The sequence below is a fragment of the Lissotriton vulgaris genome, chromosome 5 (assembly GCF_964263255.1).
Source record: "Lissotriton vulgaris chromosome 5, aLisVul1.2, whole genome shotgun sequence".
In the NCBI taxonomy this organism is placed as follows: Eukaryota; Metazoa; Chordata; class Amphibia; order Caudata; family Salamandridae; genus Lissotriton; species Lissotriton vulgaris.
In genome coordinates this window covers 713,731,415-713,739,939 of record NC_141693.1, presented here as the reverse complement: position 1 = coordinate 713,739,939, position 8,525 = coordinate 713,731,415, and positions in this window count along the sequence as shown.

The following is an 8,525-nucleotide window of genomic DNA, read 5'->3' as shown; positions in this document are numbered from 1 at the left end:
ATCTGATTGGGCTGCTCTCACTGATTCCACCTCCCGAATCATTAAGTAAGAAACTAGTTACTTACCTGTACACTATAGTTCTCCAGTATTATCTTTCATAGATTCACATGCTTGTATCTTCCCCGTCGTCATGGTGGGAGTCTCACGGTAACAGAATGACCAAAGCAGTACCATAGAGAAGAAAAAACTGCATAGAATCCCCATAGGGAGTGAATTATTTGGTAACCAGACCTCCTTATTGTTTGGTCCAAAACTCAGCCAATCAGCAGTAAGCCCTGACATCACACTCCCTAGCAGAACTCTCCTACCTCAGATTTCCGGCCCCAAATGAGAGACATGGATATACTCAGAGGTAAAAGGTTCTACCTGATAAACGGGGAGGTGGGCGGGTGCACGTGAATCTATGAAAGATAATACTGGAGAACTATAGTGTACAAATAAGTAACTAGTTTCTTCTCCAGTATTGAATCTTTCATAGATTCACATGCTTTTATCAGAATAGCAAGTAGTACCAAAGAGAAATTAGCGTTTCCAGGATAGAACCCTAGGATTCTGGTTCTGCTCCTAAACATTGTGATGTTATAACCATTAGACACCATCCACAATAAATGAATAATCTCCCTAAACCTTGAAAATTAGAATATATTTCACATATAACAACCCTAAGTTAATGCATATTTATGTATTTATACACATTTTCATACTTAAATTAATAATTGAATAGAAAAAATACCTTATTGAAAAAGACGCTGAAGGACGGCTTGCCCCACTGCCGTGTCTTCTTTCCACGCAGTATCTAGACAGTAGTGTCAAGTAAAGGAGTGGATGCTCTTCCAGGTCGCTGCTCTGCAGATGTCTGGCAGCGACACTCCTGCAAACAAAGTAAACAGAGCAGAGTGGCTGGATAGGAAAAGTTTGTATCATGAATTCAGGTCACGCAGTCAGTATGTACTACGTAGCCAGGTCTTATGTACCAAAATGAATTTATTTAATTTTTATCTGTTTTTTCAGATTTTTCAAAAACGCATGGGCAAACCAAAGACTGTCACGTTAGTGAATACAAGAATACAATATTTACATTTATACACACATACCAATATACATAATTTACAGAGTGAAAGAAACACAATTGAATGAAGACCGTTATAAATGACACACCAAAAAAGCAATAACGTGATTCAATATTAGGACATTAGTTGCATTTATGTACAATTAGAAAATTTATACAAAGAACAGGGGTACGGCCAGTCCATGGAGATGTGAAACCAAGGGACAGGCGGGGACGAATGGATTAGTACACCTGCCTGCCTGACAACACTGTGGTTCAATGTTTGTATTGGGTTGCACCGTTAGGGTCCCAGGTTGTATATTATTTCTTTTCCTAGGTGCACCCCTCTGAATAACCACAGGGTGGAAGTGTCGACGCGTTTCGAACCGGATTGATGACGGTTCTCTTCAGGACGGGGACTGGGATCAGTGAGTCTGCACGTGGCAAAGAGTGTGCCGTGGTGTCGGTAAATCGCCAGGGAAGGGGGGATTTCTGTGGTTAGCCGGTTCTGGTTCTTTAACAATATGTTGTCCGCCACGCGGTACAAGCACGGGAGAAGGGGGCCGCTTACATGTTGGTTATTTTTCTTTTTACAAGCTGAATGAGTGACTTGTTAGTTCAAGAGTTTCCGAGTGATTGAATCCTCTCGAAGAAGTCCCGGCCCATTCGGTTACCAGCTCCGAATTGATTCTTTGACACGTTATACAAGTCACTCATTCAGCTTGTAAAAAGAAAAATAACCAACATGTAAGCGGCCCCCTTCTCCCGTGCTTGTACCGCGTGGCGGACAACATATTGTTAAAGAACCAGAACCGGCTAACCACAGAAATCCCCCCTTCCCTGGCGATTTACCGACACCACAGCACACTCTTTGCCACGTGCAGACTCACTGATCCCAGTCCCCGTCCTGAAGAGAACCGTCATCAATCCGGTTCGAAACGCGTCGACACTTCCACCCTGTGGTTATTCAGAGGGGTGCACCTAGGAAAAGAAATAATATACAACCTGGGACCCTAACGGTGCAACCCAATACAAACATTGAACCACAGTGTTGTCAGGCAGGCAGGTGTACTAATCCATTCGTCCCCGCCTGTCCCTTGGTTTCACATCTCCATGGACTGGCCGTACCCCTGTTCTTTGTATAAATTTTCTAATTGTACATAAATGCAACTAATGTCCTAATATTGAATCACGTTATTGCTTTTTTGGTGTGTCATTTATAACGGTCTTCATTCAATTGTGTTTCTTTCACTCTGTAAATTATGTATATTGGTATGTGTGTATAAATGTAAATATTGTATTCTTGTATTCACTAACGTGACAGTCTTTGGTTTGCCCATGCGTTTTTGAAAAATCTGAAAAAACAGATAAAAATTAAATAAATTCATTTTGGTACATAAGACCTGGCTACGTAGTACATACTGACTGCGTGACCTGAATTCATGATACAAACTTTTCCTATCCAGCCACTCTGCTCTGTTTACTTTGTTATTGAGATCCGGGCTGGGTAGACGTAGGATCCAAAACCTTTCTTGTTTCACACTCCTGCAAACAAGGCTGTTGATGTTGCCATCTTTCTAGTGGAATGCGCTTGTACTTTAGAGAGCAGTGGTTTTCCGGCCTTTTCATGACATTTGACAATAGCAGAAGTAATCTAACTTGAAATAATTGATCTGGATAAAGACAGTCCTTTTCTCTTTCCCTCAAAAGCTATGAACAGCTGTTTTGATTTTCTGAAAGGTTTTGTCCTGTCAATATAGAATTTTAAACATCTTTTGATGTCTAGTGAGTGTAAGGCCCTCTCTGCTTCTGTTGACTGATTTCCAAAGAAGGTAGGTAATATTACCGGTTCATTAAGATGAAAGATTGAAGGGACCTTAGGTATGAATTTAGGGTTCGTCCTTAAAATCACCTTGTCTTGACTAAACTGAAGAAAGGGTTCGGCTATTGAGAATGCTTGTATTTCGCTAACTCTCCTCGCAGATGTAAGGGCCAAAATCAATGCGGTCTTCCATGATATGAATTGCAGGTCTGCTTTATGTATTGTTTCGAATGGTGGCTTCATAAGTTGAGACAGTACTGTATTGAGATGCCAAGGGATCGGAGGACGTTGGATCGGAGGGAACACCCTGAAAAGCCCTTTGAGAAATTCCTTGATCACTCTATGCGACCAGAGCGAAAGCTTATTTGGTGCTCTCCCATATCTTTAAATTGCTGCCAAGTGTACCTTCAAAGAGGCATGTGAAAGACCTGCTTTCGACAAGTAAAGAAGATATGGCAAGATTTGTTCCAGAGAAACTGTAAGAGGATGTAGCGCCTGAGATGCGCACCACTGACAGAACCTTTTCCATTTTGCCGCATTTGTTTTATTTGTGGAGAGTGCTCGAGATTGGGATAATATGTCCCTGCAATCTTGAGGAATGTTCAGAGATTGGAACTCATGCTCGTGAGGTTCCATGCTGATAAGTTCATCGATGTCAAATTTGGGTGGAGAATTTGTCCTTTGTTCATGGAGATCAGGTCCTGAGTTACCGGGAACTGCATCCTGTTGGACGCTGACAGTTGGAGAAGCTCCGAGAACCATGCTTGTCTCGGCCACGCAGGAGCTATCAAAACCACACGACATGGCTCCGACCTCATTTTGCGGAGCACTCTTGAAATCAAGGGATATGGAGGAAACGCACAGGTGAACATTCCCGCCCATTTCAAATGCAGCACATTTCCCAAAGATCCCTTCGGTGGATATCTGCTTGCGAACTGTTCGCACTTTGAGTTGTCCTGGGTTGCGAACAAATCTAATGTTGGCGTGCACCACCGCTGAAATACTCTTTGTAGCTGTGCATTGTTTATTTCTCACTCGTGAGACACACTGGCTGTTCTGCTCAGGACATCTGCCCTTGTCTTGTGTATTCCCTGAATGCGTTAAACCTGTATGGAAATGTGACGTATTAGCCATTTCCAAATCTTTTGAGCCTGAGACAAGAGTAGTTTCGATCTTGTCCCTCCCAGTTTCAAAAGATAGAACATTGTTGTTGTACTGTCTGTTTGAATCATCACAGTAGTGACACAAATTCTGGGAAGAAAATCTTTTAGCCCCAGAAATACCGCTTTCAGTTCCAGCATGTTGAGGTGTAATTGTGCTTCCTGCTCGGACCAGTGACCCTGGATCTCTAGTTCATGAAGATGTGCCCCCCATCCTTGCAGCGAAGCGTCCGATGTCATTAAATAACTGACGTTGAGGTTCGAAAGCCAGACCTTGTACTAGGTTCTCTCGTAGCTTCCACCATGACAGAGCCTTCCTCATTTGAGGAGATATGGTGATCCGATCCTTGAATGACCCCTGAGATTGAATCCACTGTTCGTCGAGCAGCTCCTGTAAAGGCCTCATCTGAAGACGGCAGTTTGGAACCAGTGGGATACAGGAAGACATCATTCCCAACAAGGATTTGTATATTCTTACTGAAGTGCACTTTTTTGACTGAAGTGCTGAAGCCAGATTTAAAAGTTTTTGAATCCGCACCTCCGACAGATATGCTTTTGCTTCCTTTGTGCAGAGCAAGGCCCCTAGAAACTAAAGCGATTGAGAAGGCACTATTGATGATTTCTCTAGATTGAGTCGCAGACCCAGGCGTTGAAAGAGATCCATGCAGCATTTTAGGGAAATCTGGACTTTTCTGTAAGATGGACCTTTTATAAGCCAGTCGTCCAGGTATGGGAAAATGTGATGACCCTGCAATCTTAGGTGAGCTGCGACTGGAGCCATACATTTTGTAAAGACCCTTGGTGCAGATTTTCAACCGAAGGACAACACCATGAACTGAAAGTGGCGTCCCTCCACTACAAAACGCAGATACTTTCTGTGTTTTAGATGAATCTGGATATGGAAATAAGCATCCATAAGATCTATTGATGCCATGAAATCTTTTTGTCTTAGGAGCAAGAGAATCTCCTGCAGTGAAAGCATACGGAAGGGAATTGTCTTGATGTACTGGTTTGGATCCCTTAGGTCCAATACCTGCCTCCATTTTGAAGTTTGATTCTTTTTTATCAGAAAGAAATAAGTAAAATCCTTTTCCTCTCTGCCGAAAATGAACTTCCTCTATAGCCCCCTTCTGTATAAGCGATAGCACTTCCGCTTTTAGTGCGGAGAGATGTTGCTGATGTTTGAAAACTGGGGGTTGATTTGGTGGTATTTAAACAAACTCTAGGGTATGGCCTCTGTGTATTACATCCAATACCCATTTGTCTGAAGTTATTGACATCCAATGCTTCGAGAAGAGAGACAGATAATGGTCGTTGTCGGGTATAAACCAGGTGGAGGGCGCCCTGGGTAGATCATTGTCGCTTATTAGACTGCTGTATTTTGCCTCTAGCCATGGTTTTACCTCTGGACTGCTGGTGAAAAGAGGTGTTTGAGGATCGATATTGTTGATTGGAAGGATATTGCCGGTAGTTTTGTTGGTTGTAAGGCTGGTGCCTGTTCGACAGGTACGATGATCTTTGACCAAATTGCCCTCTTGCTCCTCTCCTCCGAAAGGATTGAAATTTTCCTTGCTGAAGGGACCCCAGCGCCCGCGCCGTGTTCGTATCTGCTTTAATGCCCTGGAGTTTGTCGTCTATATGTTTTCCAAAAAGGTTTTCCCCATCAAAGGGCATGTCCACTATCTTGGCTTGTACTTCGGGCCTAAAAGAAGTAGCTCTCAGCCAACCTTGCCGTCTAATCGCCACCGCTTCTGCCATTTGACGAAAAGCCATCGGAGATATATCCATGGCGATGTCGATGGATTCCAAGGCCGCTTTAGCTCCATCTTGTTGAATAGCTGCCGCTTCTTCTTTCTTATCGTCTGGCAGGTGAGCCAAAAGTGGTGCTATATCTGACCACATCTGCCTGTTATAACGGCTAAGGAGGGCCATATCATTTGCCGCCTTGATGATAGAGGCTGCCATATTGCAAACCTCCTTCCCGCTCCATCAATTCTTCTTCCTTCTTTATCTGGCAGAGCCATAAATGTGGAGACAGGGTTTTTAGAGTTTCTCTGCGCTGCCTGCATCACCACCGATTCCTGTCTCGGGTGACCTATCAAACACGCAGGAGAAGCTTCTGGCGCTCAATTTTTTTTCTCAATCCTTGGGACCGATGCTACCACTGAAGCAGGCGTCTTTAGAATCTTAAGACCGTCATCCCATATATGTTGTATGATTGGGATCGATTTGGTTGACTGAGTCCTCTTTAAAATCATATAAGAAACATTGTTTCTTGAACTGGCATGTCTAAGTCGAATCTTTTAGCAGCCTTTTCGATAATATCGTGAAATCCTCCAATGTCTTGAGGAGGCGAATTCGCTGGGGATGGTGATGGAGGTGTTGGCAAAACATACTGTTCCCATTCTATTCCTACCGGGGCATCATGAAGAAGTTCACCTTCCTCCGGCTGATCATCTCCATCACTCTCAGCCAAGTCATCTCTGATTGTGACTATGGCGGAGAACGTACTTTATGCACTGCAGGTGTGGACTGTGCCGCTGGTGCTTGAGTCTGAGCCGCTGGAGCGGTCGGAATAGTGACATTAGCCTCAGGGAAGTGACGGGAGTAATCATTAATCATATGACGTAAATCCGTTACCAGTGATATAGGCATTGATATAGATTCTTCCCTTTCTTTAGCCTGATGTTCCTCTTCCTCCTCATATTCACTAGGTTCCTGAAATGATTCGTACATCAAAGACTTGGTCTGAGTAGTATATTTAAAAGAGTATACTTCCTCCTCATCCGTGTCCTGACTCTTGATCTGCAGCTGGGAGGGACTATACGCTACCCCTGAAGATTATTCTTCCGATTCCTGCATTTCTAATAAGTTTGATGGAGGTAGCGGAGATATCTTTGTCCATGCCGTGAACTCAGAAGACTTCCTTACCGTTGACGAGCCCGTCAACGAGTGAAAAGATCTGATAGAGATCAAGGTCTTTGACTTCGGAGATTTAAAGGCCTTCATCGACTGAGCCACCGCCGACGAGGCTCTCGTCGACCGGATTTGTATGATTGTCGACGAGGTTGTCGACGGTATTGTCGTCGACGGTGCCGTTGTCGTCTCGTCGACGGAGTTGTCGTCGACGGCGTAGTCTTGGTACCTGTCGACGCTGCAGTCGTCGTCAAAATGGTCATCATCGTCGACGTCTTCATAGAAGTCACAGGTGGAGACACCACAGATGTGGTCGGCGGAGCAGAAGATACTCCTCTGTGACCTGAGGACTTCTTCAGAGGAGTTTGGGGAAGAGAAGAGGTTTCTTTTCCTTTGGTTTTGAGCTTTTTTTGGATCCACAGAGTCTTATGAGGTAGAAGATTTTCTCTTTTTGGAAGATTGGCTAGTGGATTCCTCCTCTGATTCGGAATCTGAGGTGGCCTTCTTCTTCTGAAGCCACAACAGAAGACATGCCTCACGATCCCTCAATGTTTTAGCAGAAAAGTTCTGCAGTGTTTGCAGTCCTTTGCTACATGTTTGGGGTGAAGGCAATATAAGCAGTCCTTATGTGGATCTTCTGAAAAGAGCCTAGCTTTTCCACAGGATCTGCAAGGCCTGAATAGCCTCTTTTTAGAGCTTTCAGCCATCATAAGGTATAAGATGAGTCACAATACCTTAATCCAGAACAGAATTCAGCAGTTGGAAAGGTCAAAAGTTCAAACAGGAACAAACTGAGCAGAGCTCAGGGAGACTCCTTTCTCACACGAAGGCGGTTGGAAATCCGAGGTAGGAGAGTTCTGCTGGGGAGAGTGATGTCAGGGCTTACTGCTGATTGGCTGAGTTTTGGACCAAACAATAAGGAGGTCTGGTTACCAAATAATTCACTCCCTATGGGGCTTAACATGCAGTTTTTTCTTCTCTATTGGTACTCCTTTGGTCATTCTGTTACAGTGAGACTCCCACCATGATGACGGAGAAGAAACAAGCATGTGAATCTATGAAAGATTCAATACTGGAGAATCATCTTGCCTTACTTGGAGGTACATTTCTTCCTTGTCCTCGAGGGTACAATGGGAATTTGTTCACAAAAATCAATTTCTTTCTCAGTTAAATCCTAGGAGGTGGACGATAATAGATCTTGGTTTTTCTTAGTAGTTCACCCACACACTTGGCACTTGAACAGGAAAGGCATATTGAGAATGGAGAAACTACTGAAAAAACACATTTCAGTTATATGGTTTTAGGGATGTTACTGCTTTTTTGTCATAATCTGTAGTTTTTTTCCTTTTCAAAATAACATTTTATTAATTTTTATTAGTACATTTCAAGTAACCAACGTGTAGGTTTTACACAGAAAAATACTGAGAAGAGTTTAAAAGAGAACCTCATATTCAAATCTTTAAACACACACCACAAAACGGAACTGGACCAATTGAAAGTAGAAGACAAAATGAGGTCATTCACAGCATGATGAGGTTCTTTCCTGGAGCGAGCTTGGACCCCGCAGTCACCAGAGAAC